The sequence below is a fragment of the Ochotona curzoniae genome, unplaced genomic scaffold (assembly GCF_017591425.1).
Source record: "Ochotona curzoniae isolate NIBS_2020 unplaced genomic scaffold, NIBS_Ocur_1.0 contig_1071, whole genome shotgun sequence".
Taxonomy (NCBI): Eukaryota; Metazoa; Chordata; class Mammalia; order Lagomorpha; family Ochotonidae; genus Ochotona; species Ochotona curzoniae.
This window is the reverse complement of record NW_024464939.1, coordinates 7,291,752-7,317,922: the sequence shown is the minus strand read 5'-3', so window position 1 is coordinate 7,317,922 and position 26,171 is coordinate 7,291,752. Positions and strand designations below refer to the sequence as shown.

At 42.0% G+C, this 26,171-nt stretch overlaps 1 long non-coding RNA gene across 1 annotated transcript; it reads right to left on the bottom strand.

The window, feature by feature from the left end:
* Positions 1–304: 304 nt before the first annotated feature.
* Positions 305–24,765, bottom strand: LOC121166248. Its single transcript, XR_005885379.1, has 2 exons — positions 24,731–24,765; positions 305–437 (listed from the first exon to the last, which is right to left on the bottom strand). It is a non-coding gene; the product is annotated as an uncharacterized LOC121166248 (long non-coding RNA).
* Between the last annotated feature and the right edge of the window lie 1,406 nt (positions 24,766–26,171).

The following is a 26,171-nucleotide window of genomic DNA, read 5'->3' as shown; positions in this document are numbered from 1 at the left end:
TAGACAACTTACTCCATATGTCTTTGTACTTTCATTGACCTACCTGCAGACTAGAGACAGCTATATCATCATCATCATTATCATCATATCAGTCTAGATAACAAATAGGAAGTAGAACTTCAAGGACAAAGACATCCATGAATACATGTCAATTGGTCATATTCTTCCAAGTTGTATGTGGATTCGTCATGCTCTGCAGCACTAGGAACTGGCCACATCAGATGCAATTTTAAAAATACTTTTTCTGTTAATGCTTCCTTCTTTTCTTTTCTTTTTTCTTTTTTTGACAGAAGAGACAAAGAAATTATCCCATCATATTTAATCATTGGTATCCAAGAAGTCTTCTAGGGTGAGCAAACAAATCGGCAAAGCTCTGCCAAAGTTGAGGAAAAAGCAGCTGGATTTGCTTTTCTGTGGTGCAGTCAGGGAACTCCAGGCTGGAGGAATTAAAAGAGCGCAGTTATAGCTAGATTTGGGTAACAAGGTCATGCCTCAATCAGGCTAGACAATATAGACAAACTGCACTATCTCGCAGTCCCGTTATCCCAAATGAAGATGAGCAGCAAGCCCTCTTGTACTCTGAATGTGAATATTTCATAATTTGCACTCAAGTTCCTGTAACGCATTCAAGGCATTAAGAAAGAAAGAAAGAAAGAAAGAAAAACAGAACAAAACCTAGGCTAGAGATTTGTTTTCCAAAAATGTCTTTGGAAGTTTGGAGGTTTTTTAGATTTGTTTTTTTTTTCCTTCCAGTGATCCTTAATGACTCAGCCTGTCCTTTTCTGAACAAAGACAGTTGCTCTTCGGGGACCTTGTGGAGGTGTAGCTGCTTTGCCTGTTACCTGATTCAGCCACTTCAAGGCTCGGGGAGACGTGGGACCTCCCACTTCAGTGGCATTGAGACGCATCTAGAATCCAGACAGTAAGCATGGAGCTACCGCATGGTTTTTCCGGTTTATGCATATGGAAATCTGTTTGCTCCTCCACATTGGTGACTAAGCACACTAAGTACTTTCCTTAGCAAATGGAACAAAAACAAGCTCGCCTCTCCCTGCATCCCAGCAGCATTTCTGAGTTATCATGGCTTTTGTGTAGCAGCCTTTAAGAGTCAGGCTGCTCTGGTGAAAGAGTTCATCATGTGTGGCACTGGCCGCTAGGGAAGGCAGGTGTCTGTACTTACAGAATATAAAGCTACAGGAAAGACAATGCAGGCAGTGAGCTGCTGTGCTTGACTCCAGAAAACCAGAGATTCAATCCTGTCTTTGGGAATTCACTTCTTTACACAGTGTTCATTTGGGTGTAGATACAACATCAGCCCAAACATCTTTCTCCTGAGCAGATTATTGCATGTACTATAGAAGCACATGCTTGCTTGGTGTATATTAGTAAGGCTTAGTCGTGCACATAATACATGGAAAGACTCAAAAATATTTTGCAAATGTGATGTCCTCATAAACAGAATATGGTCTCTCAACATGCTTCTCATAGTCATTAAATTGACATGGCCTTGTCCTTCTTTGACATGACATAAAGAATCTAATTCCAGATAATCTTCTGCATTCCTTCTTTGAGGGACATACCTTTTCTGACCCTTGGAGTAACTGACATTTTTAAAATACTGAAAATCACATATTTTTCACTTTAGTATCATAACTTTTTCTTAGCCAGAAGAAATTTCGCTCAGTAAGACCTCGTGGTGTTACATCAATAAACTTTTAAATACCCTCATTCTGGAGCGCAAAAGCTTTGAGTTGGTATACACTGAAAAAGACATGAAACTGACTCATGCAAAATGCCCCACTCCCCTTCCTAATGGGACCTGTTGTTTTTATGTGTGGCTTTGGTTTAACTGATGGAAATCTGTTGAGTTCAACAACACAGAGAATGAGGAAGAACCAATGGATGCAGAGGACGCAGAAGAATATTGCATATGAATATGCAGGAAGTTCAGTGCAAGAATATATTCTTAGGGAGGAGAAAAAGCCTTTTTTCAGTAATAATGAATTTTACTTCATTGATGAACATCTATTAGTACAAGGATATGGAAAGTGTGGGCTGTAACCTGGGTAACTGAGTGGGCAGTAGTTCAGGCAGCCTCATAAAAGTGTGGTGAGAGTGCTGGGAAAGATTCATCATGCTCCTTAGGTCGGCACCCTCTGCCATGGCATCTGACACCGTGAGGGAGAGGAGGGCTTGGCTGCTGCTTAAAGACTCTAACCTTAATCATGGCTTTTCACTGGAAAAGAGGAAACAAATAAAAGAATACACGGGGAAAGCAAAATAATTCACACGGGAGAAAATATCTGAGTCTATTCTTAAAAAACATACAATAAGCTACAATCACCAAGAGTCCTTGCATGACCATGCCCAGCACTTCAAGCCTTGTTTTAAATAATAAATCAGACAGGAAATTCCCGCCTCACTGGACTATCAGCCACGCTTTCCATTGATCAATGTATAAGCAGAGAAAAGGTCCTTCTGATAAAAAGTGTTCATTAGAAAACATTTCCTGATTAATCAGATAATTGGCCAAATAACAGTAAATCAGTGCAGCACATGAAACTCAGTGGCAGATTTCTAAGATGCTAATACAACATTATGGCCTAGTGTATAAAGGATTTCTATGAAAAGAATTTAGGCTGAAACATAATTAAATGCGTTTCCAAATTACAATGGATCAACATAGAGAATCACGGTCAATACGTCACATTAGCAATATGTTCATCAGCCAACACTTCAGCTTTGTCAGATTTCTAGTGTTATATTTGAATTTTACATCTGTGAATCACCTTAGTTTTCCATTTATTTCTATTTGATAATATATGTATGCTTTCAGGCTAGAATTTTTGTTTCAGAGCTTTAATGTAAGTTCTCCATGTTAGGTGCTGTACCAAGGCCACCTTTTGGTTGGTTTCATAAGCTTTGGGGTTATGAAGTCTACAGCCGTCTTGCAAAGGACCAGGGAAAGTACACATCAGCTTTTCTTTCCACTTTCCACGAAGCCTTTGAAGTACACTCATGCTAAGCATGGTGTTGGTGGATTAAACAATTACACCGAGGTGACTCAGTGTTCTCAGAGCTGAGATGATGCAAAGCTGAATTGAGGAAAAAGAACTAAATGTCTCATGCCGCAGGTAAAAGTTATTCTCCTAATGCTTTACAACACAGGGTGGGTGTTTCACTACATTCTCTTATACTTTTGTATTCAAGGATCTGTTTCCATCACTGCCATTAGTTAATTTCCAGGGTAAAGATACTTTTGATAAGAATATGGAATGAAGATAAATGCTTCTGATCAATGCAAAACTAGATTCAAGCAAATTCTTTATGTAAGCAATTAAAACACTGAAATCGTTTTTTTCTACTAAAATCTATTTCTGGGAGAATAAGCTATCTAAAAAAATGTAAAGGGACTACTAAACCAAAACCTAAGGCAAATGAGAACCCAGAGAAATAATTGGGACATTGGAGTTTCTTCTGCCTCGAAGGCGTATGCTGCACCTGGTAAACGAGGGTCTCTGGAGTTAAACAGATATTAGTTAAGATCCAGAGTCCACTCATGGATGTCACTTTACTATGGGACCTTTCCCACATTAAACTGTGTGCCAGAGAGTTGCATTGACTGATAAAAAAAATAAATCAGAAATAATTCCTCTGTTTCTCTCATGAGCCCAGCTACAGATATACACCCCCTCAGGAGACAGTGAGCAATGTTGTCATGGCAACATGTAAGAGTGGCAAGTGAACAGGGAAGAAAAAGTCCCTGACAAGTTGTGGTCACCATAGTCCTGTTTTGGAACAAGAGGACATCTTCATCTAGATCTCATAGAATCATAAAAAAAGTCATTCTTCAACAGCATTAAGTATTCTACCAAAGAAATAATGAAAGACATGAGAGAACAACCAAAGAAGAAAATAAATATGAAATATTGAGTATACCCAAATTAGAGAAAAACATGTTTATTTTAAGATATTGAAAATCATTTCAAAACATTTTTAACAAAAGGAAATAATGAAATCACTCTAAAATATTTGAAAAAATGACTAATTTTGAAGAAATACAAAATTCAGGGGCCGACATGATTACTCAATTGGCTAATCCTCTTCTCACAAGTGCAAGCATCCCATATGAGCCCTGGTTCCTGTCCCAGCTGCTCCACTTCCTATCCAGCTCCTGCTTGTGGCCTGGGAAAGCAGTAGAGGGTGGCGCAAAGCCATGGGAACCTACACCCATGTGGGAGACTCAGAAGAAGCTTCTAGCTCCTGGCCTTGGATCAGCTCAGTTCCAGCTATTCTGGCCGTTTGGGGAGTGAAGCAGTGGATAGAAGATCTTTTGTTCTGTATATCTGCCTTTCCAATAAAAATAAATAAAGTCTTTTAAAGAGAGAAAAACATAAAATATAAGAAGTAAATACAAAAATTCAAAGAACAAATTAACCCATCATCTACTGTCTTGTGAGGTGGGTTAGCAGGGAGCTGAATGTAAAAGTGAAGCATATGGGACTCAGATGGGCATTCACCTGTTGAATACCAATGTGGTTTAACCTACTGTGTCACAATACCAGATACTGTGTTACTAATTCTGCTTTGGTAGCTGCTTATCATCTTGGTGGACCAGAACAAATGCATGTCGACTTGCACTTTTAACTAACAATTACCAGCAAATCTTAAAAAATAAAACCCAGCAATTTGTAAGGTCTATTCTTAAAAAAAAAAAAAAAAGCCCTTTTTTTTTTATTGGAAAGTCAAATATACAGAGAGGAGGAGAGACAGAGAAGAAGATCTTCCATCTGTTGATCTGATTCACTCCCCAAATGGCCACAATGGCTGCTCCAATCCAAAGCCAGGAGCCCGGGAGCCTCCTTGAGGTCTCCTACATGGGTACAGGGTCCGAAGGCCTTGGTCTGTCCTCCACTGCTTTCCCAGGCCACAAGCAGAGAGCTGGATGGGAAGTGGGGCTGCTGGAACAAGAAGCGGCACCCACATGGGATTCCAGTGTGTGCAAGGTGAGGATTTTAACTGCAAGGTTGTCATGCTGGGCCCTGATCTATTCTTTATAGACTAGAGATTTTATCCTGTAAGCAAACAACTGGATATAGACCATGTTAATAAGCTTCTGATTTCTATTTGATCTCATTGCTCCATGCAAACACAGAAACAAGCATAGCTGATTAGTTTTTCACTCAATCCAGACCATAAGACCACTTTGTGACATAGCAAGTTAATATATTGAAATTATTCCAGCATCCCAGATGTGCACTGGTTTGAATGCTGAGTGATCCAGTTCCCAAACCAAACCCTGATAATAGCCTGGAGAACAGAAAAAGATGGTCCAAGTACTCGGCCCCTACAGCCATGTGAGAAACACAGTTCCTGGCTCCTGGTTTGAGGCCCGACCATTGCAATAGATTAAAAAATCTCTCACTCTTTCTTTCACTCTCTTTCTTTCTCTCTCTCTCTGACTCTGCCTTTCAAATAAATAAAACACATATTTTAAAAAGTTAGCAGGCAGAGTTCATTAAAAAAATCTTTGTGTCATATTTTGCATTTATCTTGCAAATATTTACCAAGTCAGTGGCCAAATGAAAATGATTTATGCACCAACTGTGAATCTTGAATTTCAAGAAACAGGGAAAATGCATTTAAATTTCATTCATTTTAAAATAGTTATGTCTTGCTTTTTAAACAATAGATAACATGCTTTGTAAGCAGCATTTTAGGGCACCGGTATGTTTTCCTAAACTGAGACATGATGTATTTAATTTATCTCTAACATAGCTATCTTAGGAAGGATTCAAGCAATATTAAAATTCCTACTTAATTACATTATTTGGGAACTGTCATCAAATTGTCGATCTGTATGTGATTCACTTTGATCATGTAGAAGAAAGCTAATTATCTGCAGCATTTAATGCTATGTTTGGATCAGTGTTGTATAAAGGAAGCATATTGTTAGGAACCAAATCTAAGGGCCCGGCGGTGTGGCCTAGCAGCTAAAGTACTCCCCTTGCACGCCCAGGATCCCATATGGGTGCCGGTTCTAATCCCGGCAGCCCCGCTTCCCTTCCAGCTCCCTGCTTGTGGCCTGGGAAAGCAGTCTAAGACGCCTCAAAGCTTTGGGACCCTGCACCCGCGTGGGACACCCAGAAGAAGTTCCTGGCTCCTGGCTTCGGATCAGCATAGCATCGGCCATTGCGCTCACTTGGGGAGTGAATCATCGGAGGAAAGATCTTCCTCTCTATCTCTCCTCCTCTCTGTATATCTGACTTTCCAATAAATAAATAAATCTTTTTTTTAAAAAAAAGGAACCAAATCTAAAAGAGATTAAAATCCTATCATGACAGACACACTATGGGTTATAGCAAATTTCTTAATTATGCAAGACTCCTCTCTGCTACCAACTTTCCCTCCTGAATTTCTTCTGGTTTGTCTCTTATTTCTATCATCAACCCGATCCCCTTTCCCTATCCACCATTTCCTTGAACTGCTCATTTACATTCTTCTTTTTCTATCCACACATCGAATAGGTGTTTGAGCTCAGAACCCAATGTAAAGTCTGACATTTTGAAACTTCTGAAGCCATAAATCAACTCCATTCTTTTCCATCTTCATTATTTCCTGTTCAACGTCACCTTTGCTGTTTCAGATCTCCTGCTGCATAGGGACCCTGAAATGTACCCCACAATCCACTATCTCATCAACCAGATTATTCCCTTTCTATACATTAATCATCTTTGAGTCGATCTGTTCACTTCCCAGGTTAGATTCATTTGGCAGAAGGAGAGCAGAGTCACCATCATGCTAAGCTCCAAGGTGTTAGCAAGCACAAAGTGCCTCCATGGAGGGTGCACAGCAAAACCTGGAAAGCTTCCTCCTGGCATGTGTTTCCATTACAGCAGGAAAGAAATTGGAGAAAAATGGAGACAGGGGCTTTCTTATATAGAGTTTACCAAAACCTCTGAATAGGGCCAAGTACAATGGTTTAGTGGTTAAATCCTTGCCTTGCACACACTGGGATCCCATATGAATTCCAGTTTATGTCCCCACTGCTGCACTTCCCATCCAGCTTCCTGCATTTGGACTGGGAAAGCAGTAGAAGATGATGCAAGGCCTTAGTACCCTGTACCCATGTGGGAGACCCAGAAGAAGTTCCTGGCTCCTGGCTTCAGATCGGCTCATCTCTGTCCATTGTGGCTACTTGGGAAGTGAGCAAGTAGACAGATCTTTCCCTCGGATTCTCCTTCTCTCTATAAATATGTCTTTCCAATAAAAATAAAATCTTTTAAAAAATCAAAGTTTAAAAAATCTCTTAATAATCTGTTCTTCTAGTTTCCAGAATCTGCAGAAATCAGTACTATCTTCTACTATAAAACTGCGCTCTAAGTCAGAACTGAATCCCTCATTCCTCTTTATCTGCACTCATCTAGCCCTGACTGTGCGGCAAGGCTGGGCTGGCTCCTGGTGCTGTTCTCAAGTATTTAGTAATCTATATTTACCTCTGTCTGCTTAAATTCATCAGTCATTGAACTGCTCTGTGCTCAGCCAGATATTAAAATCAGGCTAGTTCTCAGGATGGCTAATTAATTGACCTGGGTGGATCTCAAATAGATAAGACTCTCAGAAAGCACACAGGATTATTTGGATTCTACAGAATGGGAATCCAGAAGTGTTTATACCACCTACCTCATCATCCATTCTTGTTTATGAGACTTGAATGGTGTGGGAAAATGATGACATTAATGAAATCCCAAGCCTCCTCCTGCAATTTTCCTGACTCTGTTTGAAATTTAGGTCTAGTTTGATCCAGTCCAATAATCCTCCTTTCAAAGAAGGGCATAATTTCATTTAAAAGAGGAAAAAGTGTCAGCTTTTTAAAGAACTCATTTCCATTGCCTGGAACTTGTTCAGTCCTGCTGATTTAGGGTAGATAAAATATAAGGCCCCATTCTCACATCAGAAATGCAAAATTAAGGTCAAATGTTTAGCATTGCACTAAAAACTCAGACCAAGAAGATATGTGCATGTGATACATTTATTAGTGTCACTATTCCTGCATAAATCTATTGCAATGGAAGATGCATAGTCTCACAGGCCAGCAGCTCGAGCTAAATTTCATCAAGCTACCTTATGCTGTAAACAATCAGAATGGAAATATGTATCCACCCAAGCCATAATTCTGTCATATAGTCAAAATTCTACTCTTGTTTCATATATTACAAATATTTTCTTCTGTCTGTAACTTCCTCATTAATTTTGTTATTGCATAGTAATTAATCTACTTCCTGTGGTGCCAGCATGCCAGATGGGGGCTGGTGGGAATCCAAACTGCTTTACTTTTGATGCAGCTTCTCCCTAATTGTTTAGGAAAGCAGGAAGAATGGCTCAAGTGCTTAAGCTCTTGTATACATGTGGAAACCTGGCTCCCAGATTCAGATCAACCCAGCTCTGGCCACTGTGGCCATTTCTTTGCTTGTTCATTTTTTACTGGGCTATCCTAAAAATTCATTGCCAGAGTAACCTCAGAGTTCTTCCTTATATACACTTCTGAGAGTTCTATTATTTGTCATTTAGATCATTGTATGCATCTTAAGTGTATTTTTGCATGCAACATAATATAAGGGTTCAACTTCATCCTTTGCATATTTTTATGAAACACTTTTTCTCAGCAATATTTATTGAAGAGATAAGTTTTTCTCCACTATATCGTTTTATTTTTCTTGATGATACTGTAAATTATATTATTTTCTTAACAGACATTATATGTGGAATCATCCAGGATTCTAGGCAAGCTAAGGAAGTTAGTTTCCTAAGTAGTACCCACCCTCATCCTGAGTGTAGCTCTCAGCATGTGTTGAGTAGTGACCACGTACAGACAGTGAGAGAGATCATGCTGGACACAGTGTAGAATATAAGGAGGAGTCTTTATTAGCCAAGCTTGGTGAAGGCAGCTCCTGCTACACTCCAAGAACCACATGGCTTAAGTCAAGGGTTTTTAAGTTCACATAGCTGTACAGTATCCATGGCATTTTCTTTTCAAACCATCTCATCAGCAAATCATATTCTGGTTGGCAAGCAATAATCATTTAATCAATTAAAGTGGGAGGCAATAATCGTTCAGCCAGCTTTGGTGGTACACAACACAAAGTATACAACACGCAAAATAGTAGTCTAGCAGCTAACATCCTTACCTTGCATCCACTGAGATCCCATGTGGGCTCCGTTTCCTGTCCCAGCTGCTCCATTTCCCATCTAGCTCCCTGCTTGTGACCTAGGAAAGCAGTTGAGGATGGCCCAAGGCCTTGGGACCCTGCATGCTGTGTGGAAGACCCAGAGGAGGCTCCGGGCTCCTGGCTTTGGATCAGCTCAGCTCTGGCCATTGAGATCCCTTGGGGAATGAACCATCGGATGGAAGATCTTCCTCTCTGTCTCTCCTCCTCTCTGTATATCTGACTTTCCAATAAAAATAAACAAAATATTTTAAAAGGAGAGGGGGATTAAAAAAAATAAGCATGCAATCAGCTTCAACCAAAAGCTTAGACCACACTGTAAGCCAATCAGCTAGTAAGCATTTTTACAGAAGCAGACAGTCGTGGTTAGCCATGCTCGGAACTTAGCCAAGAAAACCACTTACTGACAGAATTGCTAAGAAATCATACCAAAATGCAGGCACGTCTGCCCCCTGTTTGGGGATGTTATCACCCAGTACCTTGTCACATTATATTGAATAATTCACTCTTTCCAAGGGTGTCTTCCCAGGAGATAGATGTTACTAGTGTTTCCATTTTACAGGTGAAGATATTGAGATGAACAAAAACCAAGCACCCTACTTGCAGGCACAGCAGCATACCACTGCTAAGTTACACAGTCTCTGTATTGAACACAGCCTTTTAACAACTGAGCTGTGGCTTTTAATAGCTATTTTAAATGGTTATCTCAATAGCATCTTCACTTTAAAAAGGAGATCTCTAAGTGGTTGCTAATTACCACTCCTTCTTCTTTTGTTACTTTATTTGAGAAGTTATTTCCTTTTCCTGCTGCCATATTTAGATGTATTAAAACCACATATTTGTGTTCAGAGCTTTCATTTGAGCTGAAGGGAAAGTGAGTCATCGCATTTTCAGCGCTTGAGTGTTCTAATTCCACTTGCTTCCCCTAGAAAGGTGTAAACCTCCTGAGTGGGCAACTAAAACGTGTGAGGTTACACAGAAATGTCCTTTGAATCCTTTCTATTATTCACTCAAGCATCCATCACTTAACTCTTTGCAAACTATTCACGCAGTTCTGCCTTAGCACCTAACATCTGCACTCCTGTGGAAACACGGGTCGTTCTTCTGAAGTTTTCAAACAGACTTATTTTTTTGAACATTTCAGATTTGAATAACAGTTACTGAGAAGCAGTGTGTCTTTCTCAGATCAAAAGACGATGCGGGGTGGGTATTTGGAGGAAGTGAAGTTGTTTTCTGCTTTTGAAATCAGTGCTGTATTCCCCTTAAGTGACGATGCGGTACAGCACTGTCCTGCAGTACAGCTTAAAGAGCATTGCCATACGCCTGTTTACCCCGAATGGTCTATTGAAGGGAGCCCACTGAAACTTATGTACTCAGTGATGACTGGAGAGATGTTGAGTGGGTTCAGCTTTTTGAAAACAAAACAAATCGCTTCCCGATTCGCCCCAACATTTTAACTGTAACTGTAGATTTTATAGACATATGTATGTACATATATATAAAGTCTAGATCTATGTACAGTTTAGTTTCAGTAAGATATAATGAAGAAATTGCTGCTGTTGATATTCTCACTTTCTTTTTGAGAAAATGTCTAACAGCACTGGCTTCAGGAAGAAGATCCCACAAACCATCTGTGCTCAGAACTGGTAATACATGAACACTCAAGAGTGGAAGTCCACGCAGCACTGTGCAAAGCAGGACTCCTACAGGGAGTGTTTAGAAGCGGATGGGAACCTAGAGAAACAGGCAGCTAACAGGATCTACAGTCCTGGTTGAATGAACTTTCATACATGTCTTTTTCCCAGGGGTGATTTTTTTTTATTGGAAAGGCAGACACACAGAGAAGAGGAGAGACAGAAAGGCCCTGCTGTCCGATGATTCACTCCCCAAATGGCTTCAACGGCCAGAGCTGAGCTGATCTGAAGCCAGCAGCCCAGAGCCTCCTCCTGGTCTCCCATGCAGGTACAAGATCCTAAGGTCTTGGACCATCCTAATCACCCTCCCAAGCCACAAACAAGGAGCCAGATGGGAAGCTGGTCCTCCAGGACCAGAACCTGCACCCTCTTGGGATGTGTGCAAGGCAAGGACATCAGCTGCCAAGCTACCATTCCAGGCCCCTGGGAATGAATTTTACAGGACACAGAAACCAGAGAGTGATGTAGACACAGGCATGCATTTTGTATGTATAGAGCAACCTATGCTACTCATTTGAAGGCTATCCTCTCTCTGTCTTTCTAGAGGTATAAGTTGGAGGAGCTCAGAACAAAATGAAAACTGAGGGGCAACACTTTGCACATATTTTTGCACCTACTTAAGACATTTACCTTTAATCTGCACACACAGATTTCAAAGCTGTCTCAGAGGCATGGTGTAAAACTTTGGACATAAGTATGCTAAACACTGGAAATAAATTTGGGCTTGACACTCCGTGGAATAATCATTTGTTGTGAAACAGTGATTTCTCTCCTCATGTTAAACATTAGAATAAAATGAAGCAAGCAACAAACACCAAGTTTTTTCACAAGACTGGGGAATATCTTAATGATCGCTCATGAATAAAACTGAGTTACACAGCATATTGAAAAAGAAAGCAACAATTCTGAATTATAATTAATTTCACATCTGACAGAATCCCATATCTGAAAGTTTGCTCACATGAATTTATAGGTCAGGAACATGTGGTTTCCATTTTGATTCTAATTAGACTACCAACAGTTATAACACTTTTACAATAGCAAGGTAGGACTCACTTCCAGAGGCACGCAGTCTTTCTCACATTTCTCCTGTGACTGTGAGATAAGATGCCTTTGTTTTTCACCCATTTTTTTTTCTGGCAACAGGACAAAAGTTACAAGAATCAGCCTTTTTTCTGTCTATAGTGAACGTTAGAAATGATGAAGCTATTTTAATTATGTAAAGTCATAGTTTTCATCATAGAATTGCATAGCGGTACTAAAGGGAAAATATCACAATTTCATTTTGTTTAAAATATTGTCATTGTCAACATTAAAAGTAACAATAGAAAAGTTGTTTTTCCCTGTTAATATTTAGCAGACCTAGCAGCCAGGCCCTCCAGACCTCTCATTCTTAGTTTCAAACTACAAATGCTAGAATTTAAATTTTCATTCCATTAGAAAAATAGCAGACAAGGGCCAGGCATGATGGTTTAAAGGCTAAGTCCTCAACTTGCAAGCACCAGGATCCAATATAGGTGTCAGTTTGTATCCTAGCTGCTCCACTTCTCATCCAGACCCCTGCTTATGTCCTGGGAAAGCAGTAGAGGATGGTCCAAGGCCTTGAAACCCTGCGCCCATATGGGAGACACAGAAGAGACTCCTGGTTCCTGGTGTCAGATCAGCTCAGCTCTGGCTATTATGGCCATCTGGGAAATGAACCATTGGATGGAAGAACTTTCTGTCCCTCCTCTCTGTAAATCTGCCTTTCCAATAAAAATAAGTCAATCTTAAAAAAGAGAAAAAAAGAAAAGCAATTTCCTAAAACAAGCCTACTCCTATAACCCACTAATAGGAAGCTGTAGCAGATTATGCAAGTATTTCCAAGGACTGCCACAATATCATCCCTCTCCAAAGTACCCCTCTAGAACCTTGCAACTATCCCTTCAACTTTGAATTGGCACAGGTATGTGAGTTGCTTGTAAGCACTGGAATAAATCATAGGTGATGCTAAACAGAAAAGAAAATAATAGTGCTTTTTAAGGAGCATTACAGTTTCAATATGAAAAGTCATCAGAATATAAGTACACAGATGGAATCGATTATTTGTAGTTGACTTCTTTTTTTTTTTAAAGATTTATTTATATTATTTTTTATTGGAAAGGCGGATATACAGAGAGAGACAGAGAGGAAGATCTTCCGCCTGATTATTCACTCCCCAAGTGAGCGCAACGGCCGATGCTATGCCGATCCGAAGCCAGGAGCCTCTTCTGGATCTACCACACGGGTGCAGGTTCCCAAAGCCTTGGGCCGTCCTCGACTGCTTTCCCAGGCCACAGGCAGGGAGCTGGAAGGGAAGCGGGGCTGCCGGGATTAGAACCGGCGCCCATATGGGATCCCGGGTGTGCAAGGTGAGGACCTTAACCACTTGTGCCACACGCCGGGCCCTGTAGTTGACTTCTAAATGAGGTCCCACCTTCAGAAAATTATTTGGTGGAAGAATTTCAAAATTAGGACTGTTAAAATAAAGGCCCTAAATGCTACCAGAGTCAAACAAAGAGAAAGTAGTTACTTGGCAACAAAAAAAAGTGGAGTTATTTACCAACAAAGTCAAAGTTAAGTTTTCATCAACCAGATTTTTTCCCTGAATGCTTCCGATCAATCCCCCAGCCACGTTTCTCTCCATTGTCAAAGAGGTAAATAACAAAATAACGCATTCTTTGCTGTGGTTCCAGATTAGTTTGTCCCTGTCTAAGAATGGGAGCTAAGATCAAATACAAATGGTGGGAGCCCCAAGGGGGCAGAATAGAGTTTAAAAAAAGAAATGCTGTAGTGAGTTCTCTATTCCAATGGAGGATCACACGGAACCTGTGCGGTTCATGGGCCCATTTGGATGGGGTGTATAGCAACTGAGGACGCCCACAGTCATTGATCACCTTGACAGAGAGAAGAGGCTACGGCTATGCCAGCAGGTGTTGTCACACCATCTCTCTGTATTGACAGTAGAGGAGATCTATTATGTTGGCAATGCCTGCATTGCCACGTACTTCAAGCCCCGAGTCGAGCGGAGGGACTAGGGTTATGAGACAGACAAGACAGACAGCACACACAACACACTGAGGCTCATTCTTGTGAAGTGAAGCCTTTATTCAAAGTCGAACTCTCTTATATAGTCTGCTTGGCCCCTCCCAGGATCTTCCCAATGCTTAAGCAACACCTAAGCTCCCCCAAGGACATGCAAAAAGGGGAAGCAGGAAGGAGGGAAATTGCAGTCAGGACATGCAAAAATGGGAAGCAGGAAGGAGGGAAATTGCAGTCAAGCCACGGGCTAAATGTATCAGGCCATGATTGCCCTTCCTGTTACACCTTTGAGAAACAGCTGAGCTGTGGAGTTAACCCTTGGGAGACCGGGGCCTACACTATTATGTCCAGCTGGCTGGCGCCCTGGACTCCTGCACCCCTCTTGATCGCTCACTAGAGCTCCCTGGCCAGACCCAGCACATGTTTTAAAATATCTACTGAAGGAGCAGACACTTCAATAAACCACAAAAACAAAAAGATAAAACCACTAGAAGAGAAAACCAACAAGTGTTCCCTCAATCGCCTAACAATAAACACAGAGGTGGAAGAAACATGAACAAGGAAGACAATGACTCCCCCAAAGGAAGAGAACAATACATCAACATTAGAATATGAGAATTCAAAGGGATGATCATAAGGCTACTCAAAAAAGTGAGACGCAGATGCATGATTTAACAAAATCCTTATAAGACATGGTTGAAAAATTTTAATGTGAGAATCAGATCTTGAAGAAAACAGAAACTGAAATATTAGGGAAAAGAAAAGAATTCCAAATGTCAAATAAAAATACCAAAAAAGATACACAAAGACTGAAAGTTAAAGGATAGAAAAATATCTTCCATGCTAATGGAAGTCAAAACTGAGCAGGAGTAGCGATACTATCAGACAAAATGCATTTAAATGCAAAAATGTTTTAAAGAGACAAAGAGGCACCAACATTGTGCAATAATGGGTAAAGCTACTGCCTGCAATGCTGACATCCCTTATGGATGCCAATTCAACTCCTGGCTGCTTCACTTCTAGTGCCTATTAATGTTCCTGGGAAAGAAAAAAAACCAAGGCATAAATTTGACCAGTAATAGATATTTTTAATAAAGGAAAGTTCAGGACCAGTTGGCTTTACTGCTGAATTCTGCCAAACTTTTGAAGAATTAATTCTTCTCAAATTATTAAAAACTGTTAAAAAGGACTGGCACCGTGGCATAACAAATAATCCTCTATCTGTGACACCCTCACTCCATATTACACTGGTTTGAGTACTAGCTGCTGTGCTTCCAATTAGGTTCTCTGTTAACAGTCTGCGAAAGCCACAGAGGAGGGCCCAAGGGCTCAACCCGCACGCCCACATGGAAGTCCTGGGAGAAGCTCTTGGATCCTGCTTCAAACTAGCCCAGCTCTGGCCACTGTGGTCATTTGGAGAGTCAATCAGCGGATGGAAGATACCGCCCTCTCCCTTTCTGGCTTTACCTCTCTGTCTATGTAACTCTGATTTTCATATAAAATAAGTAATTCTTTAAAAAATTGAAAGAGAATCATCTTAAACTCCTTTTTTATGGGGCCAGCATTACCTTAATCTCAAAACCAAAAAAAAGACACAACAAAGAAAGAGCTGTAGATTGACATCCCAGATGGGCATAGTTGCAAAAATCCTCAACAAAATACTAGTTAATCAAATCCTACAGGGTATCAGAAAGATTATTACCTAGACCAAAATGGGAGTTACCCCTGATACGCAGCAATTGTTCAACAAATCAATAAATATGATGTGCCTCATTAACATATTGAAAAATATAAACCATATGATTATCTCAATAGATGCAAAAAAATTACAAAAAAATTCTAATAAAATAGAAAAACTTTTATGTACTGCAAAGGAAACAGCAGCATGAAGCAGTTGTCAACATATTTGTAGTCCATGCAAGTGATAAAGGATTAATATCCAAGATCTATAAAGAGCTCCAGAAACTCAACAAAACAAATAATCCAGTTAAAACATTCACAAAGCACGTGAACAGGTATCTTTCAAATGATGAAATACAAGTGGCCAACAGACACATGACAAAAGGATCAGAATCACTAGTCAACAAGGAAATTCACATGAAAACCAACAGTGAGGTTTCATCTCATGACAGAATGGCTATCATCCAAAAATCAAAAAAAGAAAAACATCCTGGTGGTGACGTGGGAAAAAAGCAGTACTTAATTCATTGTTGGCAGGAATACAAATTAGTGCACCCATTATGGAATATGACACAGAGGTTCCCCAGAAATCTGAAAATCTGAAAACTCAAACATCCCACTTCTGAGAACTTACCAAACAAAATTAAATTTGCATACAAAAGGGTTTTGATGTCCCAATGTTCATTACAGCTCAATTCACAATAATTAAGAGATGGAGTCAACACAGATGTTCACCAACAGAAGATTGGTTGAAGAAAATTATGTATATATTATAATACGTATAAAATTATTTATCATTATATAATATTAATATATATTATACTGTATATGGGAATATTACTCATCCGTAAAAAGACTATAGTCCTGTCTTTTGCAACAAAATTGATGCAGCTGGGAACCATCATGCTTAGCAAAATAAGCATCTCAAAATTAAACAGCATGTTTTCTCTGATATGTGGCAGTTCATCTAGAAGATAAAAATTATGTCGGAGTAAAGTGGGTATCTTATAATAATTAGTAATTTTTATCCTTTATTTATACTTCTGTGGAGCTGTGGTCTTCCTTCTTTTTTGCTTGTTTAATATGATGGTTAGTGGTGAATTAAACCCATAAAGACAAAGTAGGCTAAAACTACATCTCTAAATCAGTGTGTTTTCTTTGTATTAATAATAACAAAAAATAAATGTTAGGTAATAAAAGAATGCTTGATTTTGAGACTGGAAACAGGCTCCTGGTGAAACACAGATGAAAGTGTCAGCCATTCTGCCTCTGTCCCATGTTATGCTCTTTCAGTCACAGTTAACATGACATGGAGTAGTGGGCACGTAATTCAGTAACTATCGCTTCAAATTACACAAAAAGCCTTAATTCTAAAACACTCTGGCATCTGGGGAGGAGGAGAAAGTGGTCTTGGCTTCACTTCTCTCTTCAAGTGTCAATAGCACCTACGGGTGTTAACCTTTTTATTTTGATTGACAAATTTGTATTCTCACAGTAAAAGGACTTTGGGCATCATTCCTATCACTCAGTTATGAAATTCAGAGATTGAAACAATATCCAATACTTTCTAAATGAATTATCCAGTGCCTCTGAGCAATCTCATCAGATTATTCCTTTCCTTGTTGGTTTAACAGCACCTATTATCTGGCCCACCTGTGGTTGGCACTATCCGGACATCAAAGATGAAGCAGACACAGGATTTGTTTTCATGGGCCCATATGAATCCCACCAGGTGGTGCCGTATTTGGTGAATACCTGTACAATTTTTCTTTGCTGTGACACAAAGTGACAGCTTTTTTTTTTTTTAAATCGTTGAGTTTATTTTTAATCTCACCAGCTGTCTCACAGCTTTCATGGTATTCTTTAATGTCATGGACAATTTCCTGTGGATTGTGTTGTCCTGTTTCCTTCTTAAACAGAAAGCAGGAAAGCAAATGCCTCTTAGGACATCTGGTGTATGTTCCTGTGGGAAACCAGGATGAATCTTCGACCCTTTAAGGACTTCTCATTTCTGCTTCTGCCACCACAACATAGAACAGCAATCATTTTGATGGATCTTCAACTTATGATTTTTAAAATTTCTAATTTAACAAATTTCATTGTCTTATCTATTAAATCCACTGAATATATTCATCTATTCAACATAATGTTCTTAAGTTTCTGTGATATGCAAAGAAGATTCTATCCCAATACAGCCATTTGTGTTGAAGGAGGATAGACATGCAAACTCTTTATCTTAGTACAGCAAGAAAGTTAGTTTGACAAGAAAATGCATCAGCCTCAGAAGGAAGATGTGAGAAGAGGCAAGAAACCCAATCTGTTGTGAGAATCACAAAAGAGGTAGGAATTAGGGTAAGAACTAGAGAATAAATAAGAGATGCCTAAGAAGAAGAGTGTGTGTGCGTGCATGTGCGTGCTTGCACACACGCACAGTGGAGTGGGAGTATTCTACGCAATTGTAAAGGTTAAGGGAGATGAAGATGCAGCTCATGCTTCAGAATAACCAAAGTCTAAAATTTTTACAAAGGACATCATAAAAAAAAAAAAAAAAAACAACTTGGGCCCAGCGTGATGGCAGGGTGGTTAAGGTCCTTGCCTTGCACACGCTGGAATCCCATATGGGTGCCGGTTCTAATTCTGGCAGCCTCTCTTCCCATCCAGCTCCCTCTCTGTAGCCTGGGAAAGCAGTCCAGAATGGCCCAATGCTTTCTGACCCTGCACCTGAGTGGGAAACCTGGAGGAGGCTCCTGGCTTCGGATTGGCTCAGCTCCAGTCATTGCGGTCAGTTGGGGAGTGAATCATTGGAGGAAGATCTTTCTCTCTGTCTCTCCTCTCTGAATGTCTGCCTTTCCAATAAAAATAAAACAAATCTTTTAAAAAAGAAAAGAAAAAGAAAACTTGAGAGGCAAGTGAGCATTTTTTTCCCAGAAAGACTTGGTATTTCCCAAAAAAAGAGATTTTATATTTATCCCAGGTGCATAGGAACTCCATCCCGAACCTAACCATGGGTGGCAGGGGCCTGAGCATGAAGGATAGCACCTACTCCTTCCCAGGAACATTGGCAGAAAGCTGAATCAGAAGAGCAGAGTAGCTAGGACCAGGAACAAGGCTCTGATATACAGTGGAGGCATCAGTACCATTGACTTAATCTATTGCATCGTAACACTTGTCCTCGATTTTTATTTCATAAATATCTTCTGATGACATCATAAGTATTGAAATAATGATAATAAATGACAGGTGTGGCATACAGAGAAAAGAGGTTGATCAGTATAAGAAGAAAAGAAAGGAGAGACACTTGAGAAACAGTGAAAGGAAAAATTTAAGACCTCCTAATATTGTGTGTGGCCAAGAAAGAAGGGGTTATCTAAAAAAAAAAAAAAAAAATCAGACTTCTCCTAGGTAATTTTATTTACAGTGACACTACCTCGTATTGGAATACTTTGAACAGGGAGGAGTTTTGCTAGAGGAAAATAATGAGTACACATTTTGAATATGCTAATACTTGACATGGGACATCCTGCAAATATTTGCAGATTAGGGTCTATAGCTCTAAAAACATATTTTGACTGGGAAAATAAGTATTGTACATCATTGAATTTGTAAATGTCAATGGACTGCTCAGAAAGACGAAGCAGAACAAAAAGAAAAGAAGACATAGTTCTCTGGTGGAGTTCTCAAACCACATGTTCAAAAATGGAACTATTTATTTTCTACTCTAATCCTAGTCCTCTCACAGCCTACCCTGGCTTGGTGAATAGCAATTCTCTTTCAGTTATTCAAGCCAAAAGCCCTTAGCCATTTTGACTTCTCTCTTACTTACATCTTACATGAAAAAAATAAGAAAATCTTGTGTAATCTGTCTTCAGCATACATCCTCAACCTGACTACTTTTGGCTCCATTCACTGTAACCCCCTTGGCCTAAGCCAATACCCCTTTTCATCAAGGCTCTTGTGAAGTCTCCCTATTTTCTCACTTGGCCTCTTATGGTTTATTTTCTACCAGCACCCAAGAGTGAGCCTTTTAAATTTTTAGCCCATTTCACTTTTTTCTTAAACATGAAATCAGCAGTGTCAGCCTCAAGAGGGTTGAATAAAACACCAACTGGACAAAACATCTAGGTCAAGAACTTGGCAAGTGATTGATAAACTTGGCAAAAGCATTTTTGAGTTGGCATCAGGCTTGAAATCATTTGGCAAACACAAGAGATGGATTCAAATTCCAGGAGAGAAGAGCAGATGTGGAAGTAGCCATTGACTTTTTTTCGGAGAAACCTGAGAGTAAGGAAACATGTAGGCTTCTCAGTGGGACTAGGGTAGACTGGATGCAGATTTGTTTCCTTCCCACTTACCAAGATGGAAAATAGGAGAGATATGAGGACATCTGTACAGTCGGCAGAAAAATCAAGAGACCAAAAGAAGATTACTGATGCCTCCTCCCAGGCATGGTAGAGTGATGAAATCACAGCACAAATGATGCACAGCTTCAGATGGAGAGGCAGGGAGGGGGAGAAGTGTGCTTTCACCAGTCATCACAACACAGGGGACAAGAAATCGCTCAGAAGTCTTTTTCATATGGTTGAGAGGGATGTATGCCCATCTGTATCACTGAGTAGGATGGGGAAATTCAGTTACTGAGGAAGGCAGTTGGGAACATTTTTTTTGTCCTATGTCCAGAGGGGAGGAGGTGGAAGGGGCCACTGCTTGCTGCTAAACTACATTACCCTCGTGAATGGAGTGCAGTCAGGAACGTGGTGCAAAGCTTGGCCTGTGGAATTGTCTAACCTGTTCTGTTTTCCATCCTCTGCTGAGGCAGTTGATGACCTTGCTGGTCTAGATGAGCTAGATGTCATATCCCCTTTTTGCAGCTTGGCATGCTGTCTGCTGCATAGGCATCAGCAACTGGGGAGGCCCAATGCTGATACATGTATGTACCCCAAGGCTGGATCACATATCCTGTGACCAAGGTCTGAATCCAGTGGTCTAGTTGGGGAGTCCCCCAAGAAACTTCACCTGGAGTGAGCTCATATTTGATTCTTGTGTGCAAGGTCAGGTTTGGTCTGTCACCTTCTCCAGCCAATGCACATACCAGTGGATGCACCTTCCTAGTCAGTTCTACCCCAGCCCCATACTCCACATAGAGTAACAGGTGCTACAGCCCTGCCCAGCCAACCAACCGCAGACTAGTCCTCATGCATCCCAGCAGGTGCTGCAGCCTAGTTAGTGCAACCCCTAAATTTCCCTACCGGGCCTGATCTCAGCCCTGATTTTTGCATGTGCCACCGTCTGCAGCAGCCTAGCCTAACTCAATCCATATCCCATCTATCTCTCATGCACACTCATGACTTCTGTGGCTTAGTTCAACCCGACATGTACCCAGACCCAGCTATCACATATGCCGGTACATTCTGCTGCTTTGTCCAACCTGGCCTGATCTCAGCCCTAGTTCCTGTGCTCACCAGTGATAGGTATGGCCTACCAAGGGAGGGCCCACAGTTCCCCTGCAAGGCAAGTTCCTAACTCCAGATCTTGCACTTGCAGAAGGGCATAGTGGTCCAGCCCAACATGACTGGCATCTAATCCTAGCACTTGCAGGTGGTGCTCTGGCCACCCTAGCTGGTCCTCACCCATTCTGAGTCTCATGCACACCAATGAGTGCAACAGCCTAGCCCAGCCTGGCCAGTCCCAAGTACCATCTTTCACACTCATCCATGGAAGCAGCAGCCCAGCAAAAAGTCCCTGAAGTTCCTCTATCAGGCCTGCTCCTAGCCTCAGATCTTGTGTGTGTTGTCAGGTGCTGCAGCCCAGTCTAAATGCCCTGCCAATAATCTCAGCATTCACCAGTAGGTGCTACAGCCTGACTCAGCCCAACCTGCCTCCAGTTCTAGCTCTCACTGATGAGTGCAGCAGCCTAGCCCAGACAGACCCACTCCTGGCACCAGCCCTCATGTGAACGTGCAGGCGTTGTGGCCCAGTTCAGCCCGGCCTGCATCCTGTGCTGGTTCTCACTTATGCCAGAGTGGACTATGAACTGACCCTTCCTGGCAAACTCCCAAACATGACTCACACACCTGCCATTGGGTGCTGCATCTCAGTCTGGTCTAGCCTTCCCCTAGCCCCAGCTGTCATGCTTACCAGGTTGAGTTCCAGAAAGGCACAGCCTGGCTGTGAGTTCCAGCCTGGCTCTCAGCATATCACCACCTCCCACTTTTTGCATAAACCAGTGGATGCTGCAGTCCCACAGAGGCGAACCCACAATTCCAATACAGAATCTGTCCCCAGATCTGAATTTCTCACATTCTGGTGGGTTCTACAGCACAGTTTGACATGACCTATCCCCTGCTCTTATCCTCATAGGCAGGTACTGTGGCCTAGCCCTGCCTGATGCCCCAGTCCAGCTTTTGCATGTGCCTGCAAGTGATTCATGACACTATTTAGTCCAGTTTAGGTCTCCCGTGTGAGCAGGTGTTTTGGCCTGACTCAGACATGCCCTCTAGTTTCCCTCCCCTACAAGCAACCCCATCTCAGTTTCCTTGCCCACCTGTGAGTGCAGAGGGCCAGCAGAGGAAGACCCTAGAAGTCATCCCTCCTCTGTCTTCCACATCCATCCCATGCCAATAGGTCCCCAGATCCTTTTCCTCATCTATCTGTAGCCCTGTTCCCCAAACCTCCCTTCTTAGGGGTGAGGTGGCATGTCCCAGCCTCACGTTCCCTGCCTTCTCCATTCATCTTTTAAAAAAACAAATAAATACAGAAAAAAAGAAGAAACAATTGTGTTGGCATATTGGTAGGATTCACACAAATGCATTATCCAGGCCCAGAATGCAAACCAGCTACTTAGGCAATTGCCTAGATTGGGAAAATACATTTTTTTAAAACATTCCATATGTCTTCTGAATGTCTTCTCATGTTGGAATCAGCCAGATTATGTCGCTCACCTTTTTAACAGAATTTATTGCTCTCCTAAGGCTCTGGGTTCTCAGAATTTAACCAACATGCGAATCTCCAGGTTCTTGTTGAAATCACAGGTACCTGGACTCAACCTCAGGACTCCTAACTCAGTAAGTCAAGTTTAGTCAAGTTTAAACAGATAACAGATAACTCACATGCAAGTAATTTGAGGACCCACGATGAGTGGTGTTGCTATAAGAAGTGAATGGGGGTGTTTCAGAAGGTTTCATCCACTGCAACAGAGTAGCTGAGAAACTTTGAACAAATAAACTCGAAGTAATTTGGTTTTTGTTTGTTTTTACTTTTGTCTTTGATAATTACATGGTTGATTAAGGTGAGAAGGGTAAAGTGTTCAAGGAAAGTGGGAGAGACCATTGTTCTCACATTACTTTTTTGTCTTCCTGTGTGTGGGAGAAGAGGTAAGATAAAAGGAGAAGCCACACTCAGTCTCCCAACCACCTTTATACCCTGGGACAGGAAGCAGCCACTCAGCGTCATACCAGGGTCCCCACTGTGGGGGTATGCTCCAAGGGTCCTGGTCAAGTGGCTTTGGTAGTTCAGTAGTTCTGAACTGCCATTGAAATCACCACTTGAAGCACAATGAAATCTTTCCAGGATCCACTGGCTGACATAGTCCACCTTAGTCTCCATTTGCCCAGATATTCACTACCAACACTTGGCTGAGGTAGTTTACCAATTTGGTCTGCCCTCCATCCTCTGCTATGGTGCCAGATGGCCTCTGCAGGCTCCGGTGGATTGTCATACCCTCTATGTGCATCTGGATATGCTATCTGCTGCTCCATCTAAGTCCCTAAGGAGACCCAGCTCTGACACATGCACTCTATAGTCAGACTATGAAACCCGCAATTCTCTCCATGATTAGAGCTCTCTGAGTCCGGTGGTTCAGTCAGGGGGATCCCTCAAAAAACTTCATGTGAGATGATCTCAGAATTGATTCTTGGTTGTGCTTGCCAACACAGGTCTCGCTCAATCTGTCACCCATATCGGCCTATGTACACACTAGTGTTGCAATTGCTGGGTCAGTTATGTCTCCAGCACCATCTACTACACAAACCAATGGGTGTTGCAGCCCCGCCCTATCCTGCCCACCACACACTCAGCCTCCATGTATACCAGTGGGAGTTATGGGATAGTCAGAGCGACCCCTAACCACCCTTGCCAGGCCCACCTCTTGCCTTGATTCATGTGTTTGCCAGTATTAATAGCAGACTGGTCCAGTCTGGCCCATATCCCATTCAGCTCTCATACACATCGGTGGACATTGAAGCCTAATTCAAACCAACCAACCCCACTATCAAGCCCACACTGGTGCTGGTGGGTGCCACTCTCTGTCTAGCGAAGCCCTCCCCCAGCCCTGGTTGTCATGCTCACCAGTGGGAGTGGCAACCCAAGAGGGAGGTACCCACAGTTTCTCTACTGGGCTCACCCCCAGTACTGGATCTTGCAATTTTCAGGTGGTTCCACAGTTTAGTTTGACAGAATTTGCTCCAGTGTCAGCAGCTGTGAGCTAATAGTGCAGCAAAATCCAACCTACCTGTACCCACTCTGGCTTATGCATGCACCAGCGGGTACGGTCTGCTCAGCCTGTCTTTCTCCCACCCCCAACCCAGCTCACAAGCAGACCAACAAATGTTGTAGCCCTATCAGGTCTGCCTGCCCCTAATCCCAGCTCTCATGCTCACCAGTGGGAATAGTGGCCAGCAGGGGATCCCTCTACTATCCCCCTACCTGGCTCACACCACGCCCCAGCTTGGGGGGTCTCACATATGCTGGTTGGGTGCTGCAGCCCAGTCTGGCATGGTCTGCTTCATCTCAGCACTTGCCAGTGGGTGTTTTAGCCTGGCCTGGGTCTATCCTCTACCCAGTTCCAGCTCACACTGGTGGAGGCTACAGCCTAGCCAGCCCAGCCGGCCCCCAGTCCTGGCCCTAATGTGAACTGGCTTGTGTTGCGGTTTGACTCGACTTGTCTTGTTCCTTATTATGGTTCCCAGATCTGCCAGAGGGTGATATGAACCGGTCCAACCTGGCCCACCCCGAGACCTGAGCCATATGTATGCCAGTTTAGTGTAACCTGGCCTGGTCTGGGTTGCTCCTTACCTTGGTTCTTGCACTCACCTGCAGGGACTGTGTCCTGACAGAGGAGTTCCCCAAGTTCTTCCATCAGAACATCTCCCAATGCCAGATCCATGCTAAGCAGCCCAGTTCAGGCCTCCCATGTGGGCTGGCACAATGGTCTGACCCATAAAGGTCCTCCAGACTTTCCCTTCCAAACTGCAAGGTCTCATTTCCCTCGCTTACCTGTAAGTACAGAAGCTTTGTCATTGGAAATCTCTCAGGAGTCATGTCTACTTGTAACACACATCCACATGGTCCTCCCTCCCCCATATCCCCTGCCCTTTTCCCTAATCAATCCATGATCCGTGTGCCCAAGAGTACATGGGTTCTCCAGCCCAGCCCTTGGAAGCCTAGTGGGTGGTGTGCTGGTCCAAAACTCTACCCACCCACCAGAGTCCCAAGCTCTTGGCACATGTGTTGTCTAGTGCCTTACACCTGCATACACCCAAAGTCCAGGCCCATTGAAGGTCTCCAGACCTTGTCCACTAGCACACCAGCTCAGCACTCTAACCTGGGACTCTCCCCTCTGCTCTCCTCACCTCACTCAGGACCAAGCACATGGAGAAATCCCCAGGTTTGCTCCACCTGCCTGGAAGCGAGCTCTCAGGTCTCCACATGCCCTATCAGTACTATGCCCTAAGACCTCCCCCAAACCTCCAACCCCACATCCTCAGGCAACCATGAGCTGGCACCACCCCTCTGCCAGCTTGGCACTTGAATGGCATCACAGAGTAATTTGTTTATAACATTTCTGAACAGGATGTGGTTTGAGACACTAAGAAGATAATGTTTTGTTTTATAAGTTTTCTACAGGAAGAACACAAATTGAAGCAAGAACATTCAAGAAATGGTGAAGTTGAGTGAAAGAATAGTAAAATAATTGACCACTTATGGAAATGTACAGAAATCACACCTCCAAGCAAATGACTATCTTACAAATGTGCAACTCATTAGGGGTGAGACAATGTTGAAGATGAAACCCAGAGTAACAGACCAGCAACATCATATTGTTAGGGAAAAAATAAAAGTTATCTTTGCGCTTTAACTGAAGTGAACTGACAATTCACAGAGAAATAATAGACAACACTCTAAATAGATGTTAGTTCAATTTACACAATTCTGACTGAAAATTTTAGGGGAAGAAATTTTATTACAAAGTGGGGTCAAAACTTTTGTGATCAGATGAGCTGCAATCAGTAGAAAAACATTTTTTTCTGGAGAATTTTAACATAAGATGAAACACAAGTTTACTACATGACCCTGAAGACCAGGCACAACCAAACTAATGGCTACTAAGACGTCAAAGTAGTCCAGTCAAAGCAAATAAAGATCAGTTAAGAACAAGGACTGGGTCCGGCACCATAGCATAGAGGTCAAAGTCCTCACCTTGCACGTGCCGGGATCCCATGTGGTCGTTAGTTCT